General features: G+C 44.8%; 1 long non-coding RNA gene across 1 annotated transcript; it reads right to left on the bottom strand.

Moving 5' to 3' along the window:
* Window positions 1-2,166: 2,166 nt before the first annotated feature.
* LOC135818630 (uncharacterized) lies at window positions 2,167-8,744 on the bottom strand. Its single transcript, XR_010553732.1, has 3 exons — window positions 8,702-8,744; window positions 3,358-3,429; window positions 2,167-2,237 (listed from the first exon to the last, which is right to left on the bottom strand). It is a non-coding gene; the product is annotated as an uncharacterized LOC135818630 (long non-coding RNA).

Genomic DNA, 8,744 nt, shown 5'->3' with positions numbered 1-8,744 from the left:
TTGGTAAATATGTGGATGTTGCGGATCTGATCAGGAAAGGGCTCTCATTCTCTCACCTCTCTTCTCACTCACGGCTTCTGTTGGAACGTTCTCCATTTGTTAGTGTCTGTCTTTGTCTACCCATATATTACTCAGTACATCGTAATTTGACACCGCTTGAATATTCTTACCTTGCGCATTTCACCGTTTGCAACGTGGCTCCTCTGCCTCAGTTCCCGTTCTATTTCTCTGACAGGGGCAGCAACCACCCGTCTGGTGGGTGCCAGCATCTCCCGGCAGTCGCGTTGGAACTCTACAATATGTATTGTTCTTCGATAATTAGGAATCTGCCTTTCTAGCTCTTCGCCATCCGAACTATTATTTATTTGTGCTGTTTCTTGCAGCACTCGCTTTTGACCTTTTTGCATTGTCCGCGTGTGCACTGATGACATCATGCATTATTTTCGGTCACGTGTTTCGCTTCACGCTTGCAGCTTGTCATTCAAAATGCTGGAAGTTGAAACTGCGCTCGCACTCGTCAGATTTCTTTGCTTGCTGTTTTCTTTCCCAGTCGAGCGTGGGGACGCTACGGTGTCATCCTCCTTGGCTGTGCGCCCGGTACGGGGCCGGGTACGTGCGTCCCCAGCTCTCCGTTCTTGGTTCTTTTTTCTCCGTTGATTTTGATGCTTCAATGGAGTTTTGGTAGTTGTTGTTTGTTCGAAGACATGTGTTTCTAAACTGTTTGTGACGAGGGATCTCGCTCGACCCGTGTGTTAGTCTGACGACCTGGGACACGTGCACGTGCACGACAGTGGATGTTGATCGTGTCATGCTCCTTATCATCTTTCGTGAGTTCCAAACTCACCCCCGGAATATTTTCACGGAAATGTGGAATGTTGGAGAGAGAGTATCCAAACCCAACTGTCCCACGGGAGATTATGTGATAAACTTTCATGTTTGTCTATCTATCTACTCTTTTATTTCTCATGTATACAAAGATGTGTCAACAATCCCATATTTTCAAAGTAATCTTCGAGGCTCTCATCAATCTTTTCATCGTAAAGAAGTTTGAAATTCCCACCATCCATCTTGTCACGCTCTGCTTTTGTCAATGATAGAAAATCTGTGGATTTATGGTAAATATGTGGATGGGGACCGTGTCATGCTCCTGAGCATCTTTGTTGAGTTTCAAACTCACCCCCAGAATATCATGTAAAGATGATCGGGTGAAAAATACGCCTTACATACCCACAAAAGAAACCCTCGCTGAGGTGAGAGCAGCACTCAACTCAGGATGGAGACCCCCTATTACAAAAAAAGCTAATGAAAAACAAGAAAAGATGTTATGTGGAAATGACCCATCCCTTAGCAAAACTAAAACAGGAAACAGTTGAGTATGCTGAAAAGATATCACGAGAGCTGGGAAATATATTGTTGATGATGAGATGGAAAATGTGTATGAGTTACCGATTGATGGTGGTAAATCATCCAAAGCTGAATCACCCAAAGTTGGCTCAGAAACCGATCCCACATCAGTCCTCGAAGTGAGCCAAGATCGGGTAAGTGAAAAAGCTGAAGTTGGCTCACTTCCGATTTCTCAGAGGGAGTAAGTTCGCTCACTTTTCTGGATTGGGTTGAGCCAACATTGGATTAGTGGCTGGAGGTGTAAAATTAGTACTTGGAATTGTAAAATTAGTTCTTGGGGTTGTAAAATTAGCACTTGGGGTGTCTATCCTCTAATACAGTAGTATAGGGGGAGGGGGGAGACTTGGGAGGTCGGCCCGAAGGGCCGTTCGAGAAAGTCGATTTTGGCTCACCTTGGGAACTCGTGGCCTGGCACGAGGGAAACATGGATGCAGCGAATGGGATTTCGGTCTTTGACCACTTTGTGGTGGGTCTGATCTACTCACCTCCCACCGCTTAGGAGCTGCATCTGCGCCTTGATCCAAGAGGGTGGTGGCGTTCCTGCGGATGCGGAAAACTGGGCCTTTGGCCGAGTCTCACGTGAACCGTGAAATTTTTTTATTTTTTAGGTGAGCCAGTACCCCTCCCCCTATACTACTGATAACTTTGAACTGTTCGCTCTCTCGAAGGAGAGCACGGAGAAACGTTACTTCTCCAAACATGCGATTACTAAGCGATGCATGGATGTAATGATATCAATCTCTATCTCCTACTAAACTTACAAAAGTGTTAGATTGGTATTTCGAATGAAAATTCCGGGTGGTAAATAGGTGATTTTATTCTCATTAAGGTATCTGCAAGCGAAGAAGACGGAATAAAATGCAATCTCAAGAAGACTAAATACAGCGCCATCTCAAGAAGATGAAATACAGTGCCATCTCCTCAAAAATGAGCACATATACACCTTCGCCTCCTGAAAACAGAGAGGTTCCAGGCTGTCCAATAGAGTGCTCAATACTTGCCAATAGAGGGCTCAATACTTCTGCTTCAACAAAAGGATCAACAACCATGGAAGCAATAAACCAGCTTCACATGTTAGTGGCAAGTACTCTCGTTACCAGTTACTACCTAGTTTCAGGAGTGTCTTTTTAGGCGGGTTACAGAACCGTCATTCGCAGGCTTTACTTGTAGTTTTGATAAAGCTTCGCTCTTCATTGAGATATCTACCATTCTCTCTTCTTTCTCTTTAGTTTCTCCCCGACCCTCCTTCCCTGTGACACAATATCATAATTATTCGCTGCCTTGTCATTGAGCATTTGTGCTCGTTTGGATTTGCGAATTTAAATATAGTATACAAACAAACACCACAAACATCTAACAACAATAGTAACTAATCCACAAGACAAGGCAGCAAATGACATACGAAGCAGATCTACAGCAGATTACAACAGGACCTATGAATTCACAGTAAACATACAATGGGAACAATCGGAGAGGGCGATGACTGACATGTTTGAATTCATTTAGAGCGCAGCCAAGTCTGCCTTCTCACCAGAGGAAACCTACAGTCCCTGCTGCCGTTCGAGAAAGTCGATTTTGGCTCACCTTGGGAACTCGTGGCCTGGCACGAGGGAAACATGGATGCAGCGAATGGGATTTCGGTCTTTGACCACTTTGTGGTGGGTCTGATCTACTCACCTCCCACCGCTTAGGAGCTGCATCTGCGCCTTGATCCAAGAGGGTGGTGGCGTTCCTGCGGATGCGGAAAACTGGGCCTTTGGCCGAGTCTCACGTGAACCGTGAAATTTTTTTATTTTTTAGGTGAGCCAGTACCCCTCCCCCTATACTACTGATAACTTTGAACTGTTCGCTCTCTCGAAGGAGAGCACGGAGAAACGTTACTTCTCCAAACATGCGATTACTAAGCGATGCATGGATGTAATGATATCAATCTCTATCTCCTACTAAACTTACAAAAGTGCTAGATTGGTATTTCGAATGAAAATTCCGGGTGGTAAATAGGTGATTTTATTCTCATTAAGGTATCTGCAAGCGAAGAAGACGGAATACAATGCAATCTCAAGAAGACTAAATACAGCGCCATCTCAAGAAGATGAAATACAGTGCCATCTCCTCAAAAATGAGCACATATACACCTTCGCCTCCTGAAAACAGAGAGGTTCCAGGCTGTCCAATAGAGTGCTCAATACTTGCCAATAGAGGGCTCAATACTTCTGCTTCAACAAAAGGATCAACAACCATGGAAGCAATAAACCAGCTTCACATGTTAGTGGCAAGTACTCTCGTTACCAGTTACTACCTAGTTTCAGGAGTGTCTTTTTAGGCGGGTTACAGAACCGTCATTCGCAGGCTTTACTTGTAGTTTTGATAAAGCTTCGCTCTTCATTGAGATATCTACCATTCTCTCTTCTTTCTCTTTAGTTTCTCCCCGACCCTCCTTCCCTGTGACACAATATCATAATTATTCGCTGCCTTGTCATTGAGCATTTGTGCTCGTTTGGATTTGCGAATTTAAATATAGTATACAAACAAACACCACAAACATCTAACAACAATAGTAACTAATCCACAAGACAAGGCAGCAAATGACATACGAAGCAGATCTACAGCAGATTACAACAGGACCTATGAATTCACAGTAAACATACAATGGGAACAATCGGAGAGGGCGATGACTGACATGTTTGAATTCATTTAGAGCGCAGCCAAGTCTGCCTTCTCACCAGAGGAAACCTACAGTCCCTGCTAAGAACGAGTAAAATATTATGAGAGAAGGAAATTCAAAGGATCAGTCGGGAATGTGAACTGCCTGAAATGAGAAAAAACACCAGACCCACCGACCCTGGTGAGTCTGGCTTTTTTTGTCTTTTCAGGCAATTAGTTCACTTCCCCGACAGATCCTTTAAATTTGAATTTCTTCCAATCCTTTCGAAAGAAAAGGAAATATTAAAAAAAAGAATCATAACATGAGAATTCCAAATTACATAGCAGACTCAGCGGAGAACGTTCAGGTTGGTTGTAACTCTCAGCTTCATGCCGTAAGGAAATCATCAGACAACTGATACTCGGGTCTAATCAACAGTATGCTTATAAACACATAGGGCCACAAGCATAAACAAATTTAGCGCTTAATCTGGTGTAAGGTATGGGGAGAAAGCTGGAGCGGGCCAAGGCGCGACAGTAGAAGTGGACAGGCACCTCCACCCATCTGCTGTACACTGCCTCCACATCGCCTCTTTCCGCGCTTTCATGCTCACACCTGCCTGTTGCCCACCACCCTCCTGGCACTTCTACTGTCGCGCCTTGGCCCGCGCCAGCTTTCTCCCCATACATTACACCAGATTTACCGCTAAATTTGTTTATGCTTGTGGCCCTATGTGTTTATAAGCATATTGTTGGGTACACCCGAGTATCAGTTGTCTGATGATTGCCTTACGGCATGAAACTCAGAGTTATAATCAAACTGACCGTCCTCCGCTGAGTCTGCTGTGTACTAAGCTCTGTCTCTGACATTGAGCACTCTCTGCAGCTCGGAGATCAACGGATTTAAATTCCCAAGTATATAATCAAGAGTGCATAAACAAGAGTATGCAACTATGGTGATGAGTCAGTTTGAAGCACGCTGCCTTCGTGACGTAACTTGCCTCCATCACGCTCTGAAAGCCTGCACTCAGACCCGCAATTTCAAATACAAGTCCATCCGTTTTGGTTCGATTCCTTTTAGCACCCACGCAATCTCTGAATGTTGGCGCGTGAACTCCAGTTCCATACGAAAGCTCATTTTAAACCAGAGGGAAAGTGCGGTGTTTGATTTTCCGCAGGTCGCGGACTGCAGCTGAATCATGAGTGAATGATTTAATGCAGGCAGCGTGCCGTGCATCTGGCCCATAGAATAGAGATCACAGTTGCACACTCTTGTTTATGGACTCTTGATATAATTCAAGTGGGTGGGTGTACGTGTAAGCAGTGCACATAGAGATTAAAATTTAATGTAGTGAAGTGTATGATGAATAGGTGTGTGTGTGTGGGGGGGGGGGGGTTATTGCGTGCACACTGCTTTTAAAAGTTCATAGATGAGGGAAGAATGTCAAGCAAAGCGGCACCTATGAAAGGAAGGGATGCTGGGATGCCGGAGCTCGATTAACACTGGTTACAAATTACAATCAGTTCTGTGCAGAATGGGCTCGGATGGAGAGCCAAGGATAATTTTTTTATTTTAAAGGACCAAGGAGGTTTTAGTTCCTTGGTCCTTTTTCTTTTCGATAAATTTATCCTTGTCTCCCCATCCGAGTCCATTCTTGCATACCTGATGAGCCGATTTTAGCCGGCTAGCGATAAGTCTGAAGCACCAAACAGGAATAGCGTACTCTACTGTTGGTCGTACATATGACTTGTAGAGTAGGGCAATATGTGCAGCAATGTTACAAAACTGCTTTGCCCTTTTCCACCATACAAATCCGCCCTTACTGCAATTCTTTGATATACTAGCAGCCTCACGGTCAAGGAAAGTGTGTCTGGCCACTCGAAGCTTCATTCTGTAAAAGTTCCGCGATAAGCAATAAGCTGCTTTCGCCTCAATACCCTATGGGTTGCGCAGGTAAGCACGGTACAGTAAATTCTGTCTCTGCTACTCGTCATTCCATGTCCCTCCGGGAAGGGAAGAGAATAACATAAAGAAGAACACAGGATAAAAAAAACATGAATACCGGTAGAGTGTATCTTTGGAATTTTACATTACGTTATGCAAAAGCACACGCATATGCATGCCTGCGCGCGCACGCACACACGCTCACGTGTGTGCACACATACTCACGCATGTGCAGACACGCTCACGTGTGTGCCCATGCACGCTCGCGTGCGCACGCACACACACACACGCACACGTGTGTGCCCACACACCCACACAAGGTCCATAACCTTGAACCTTCCAAGTTGGAAGGCTGTCGGTTAGCGTTACGGAGATGTGTTGAAGCTAGGTGTCAGGACGTCGAATGTCTCAGTACTCTGTCAGTTTTGTGCCTAGTTATTGCACTTTCTGCCTGCATAAAGTATCATGTTACAGTGATGGAGAGTTACTCTTAACTTGTATCCATGATGTCTTTTTCCTTTCTACATTTATTTATGGCTGAACATCCGAGTTTCAAGCTAGAGAGTTTCAAGCTAGAGAATATCACATTGAAAATAATAACTTGGTGCGAAACAATGAGAATAAAATAATGACGCCCAAAAGCGCTAAAAACGTAATGAAGAAAAAGGGAAATCATAAACCACACAGTGCTAAAGCTGCACCAAATAATAATTTAAAGTATAACTAAAGCGGGTGGAAAACCAAGAAATCATAACAAACAAAACAAACTAATAATAAAGGTAAATGAAGCCCAATATCATCAGCATAGCCGAACCAAGAAACATGACCTGTGCTACAGTCAGGAGTTCATCCGTAGAAGTCGGTAGCCATCAGCCAGTGTTGGTGCGTGAGGTACTTATGGACATCTTCTTTGAACGTGTCGAGCCGCTTCAAGCTGAGTGTCTCTGGCAGCCACGTGTCGCAATCCAGTGAAAGTGATCCCGGAATGACAGCTTGGCGTCAAATGTCACTCCAAGAAGCTTGATGGTGTTGGCTTGCGAAACCGCGATACCTCCAAACTTGATGTCAGGGACAGCAGGGGTGTGTGGCTTTCGTAGTCATCAGCAGCTGTTGCGATTTAGAGGGCTCAAATCTGATGCGCCAGCGTTCTCCCCACTCTTCAAGATGCTTGAGGCTGGATTGCAAGGCGGCAGTCATGTGATTCATATTTTCCTGCGTGCGGATGAGGCTGTAGAGGGTTGTGTCGTCTGCAAATGAACTTAGTCGTGTGTCAGGAGACAGGCACTGATCCACGTCAGACACATACAAGTGAAAAGTGTCGGGCCAAGGATACTGCCTTGGGGCACACCTGCTGTTATGGGCGCCAGGGAGGATGGACTGTCTTCCCTCCTTGAACTGCAGGTCATTGCTTGATGTAGCTTATCAGCAGTACATACTGTCTGTTCATACATGAAAACACACGTCAGCTAGAGGCGCTGGCGCCGCAAACAGTCCTTCCTTTGGTTGATGGCAGTGGTCGTAGCTCAACAGTGAGTCACAGAGACAAATGGTACAGCCACTGTTGCTTTTCTTCCTGTGAAAATCAAGAACAGCAATCGCAGACAGGTTCATCGATCGCACGCAGTATAACCTAGGGAAACAGTAGATCTACTGCCGTCCACCTGTCAACAGGATGGTTTCGGAAAGCTTCACATTTCGTAGTGAGGTAGTCCAAAACAATTCTACAAATGCTTTGCAAAAGAAAGGACTACTAGTACATAGCTAGTGTTTTTGAAATAATTATTGCACTCACCTCCGCTTTTCGGCTGACACTTCACAGCATGGCATGCGAAAAAGGATACACCACAGTTTCATCCACCAGCGTCCGCATCGGATGGGTGCATAAAATTCCTCCTGAAAATTCTCCTCTGCCAAATGGCTGGAACACCCAAAGGATTTACATTGTAGTCCCGAAATTGTCAAGCATATATTTATGTCGCTTGATAGCTGCTATGGTGCACTGCTCAGCCTGTGCCAAGCACAATCCTTCGGAAATTGGTGCAGGTTTATCCCAGGGGGTTGCCAGTAAGATTTTAGCAACCAACAACACAGCAAAAGACCATGGTGACAGCGAATACCCTCTTCTTTCATGGTCAAACAGAAAGAAGATGCGAAATCCCAGTGTTTCTGGAGCTGGCCAAAGGATCACCGAGTCTCAATGAAGTCACGGCACGGACCCGAAAAGTGCTATTTCAAACTGATATATCTCAAGAACGCTTAGTCGGATCGATGTGGGACCTTCACCATTCGACTCAGCGCCTGAAACTCTACGGACCAGGGAGTTTTGATTCTGCAGTTGCTATGTCGGCGACGAGAAAAATGCATTGGAGGCGTACGTTAGTTGTACAATGTATCAAGGGAATGCATGCAGCGCAGAGCGATAGTGCAAGTTCAAACCCAGGTTATGCATTGAAGAAAAGGATGGAAAAAAATTAAATGTCATAGCTTAGTACGAGAGAGTTTGAAGTCTGGGGGCCCTCGCTATGCTTTTTGCAATACAAGGAGTCGATAATAGTATTGCTAAAGTTTTCCATTAGCTTGAATAACATGCATGATGACCCAGGCCAAAAAAGCGTAGTAAGGGCTCTGAGCTTTCAAGCTCTCTCGTTCATCACTCGAACAATTCGCATGGATCTATTCATTCAATTCTCTATCCTCTACTAAACTTACAGAGTACGTAATTTCATATTTTGACTGAAAATTCCGGGGGGTA

Source organism: Sycon ciliatum, chromosome 5, assembly GCF_964019385.1.
Source record: "Sycon ciliatum chromosome 5, ocSycCili1.1, whole genome shotgun sequence".
In the NCBI taxonomy this organism is placed as follows: domain Eukaryota; kingdom Metazoa; phylum Porifera; class Calcarea; order Leucosolenida; family Sycettidae; genus Sycon; species Sycon ciliatum.
Note: the sequence above shows the minus strand (reverse complement) of the source record. Positions and strands in the feature narration are given on the sequence as shown.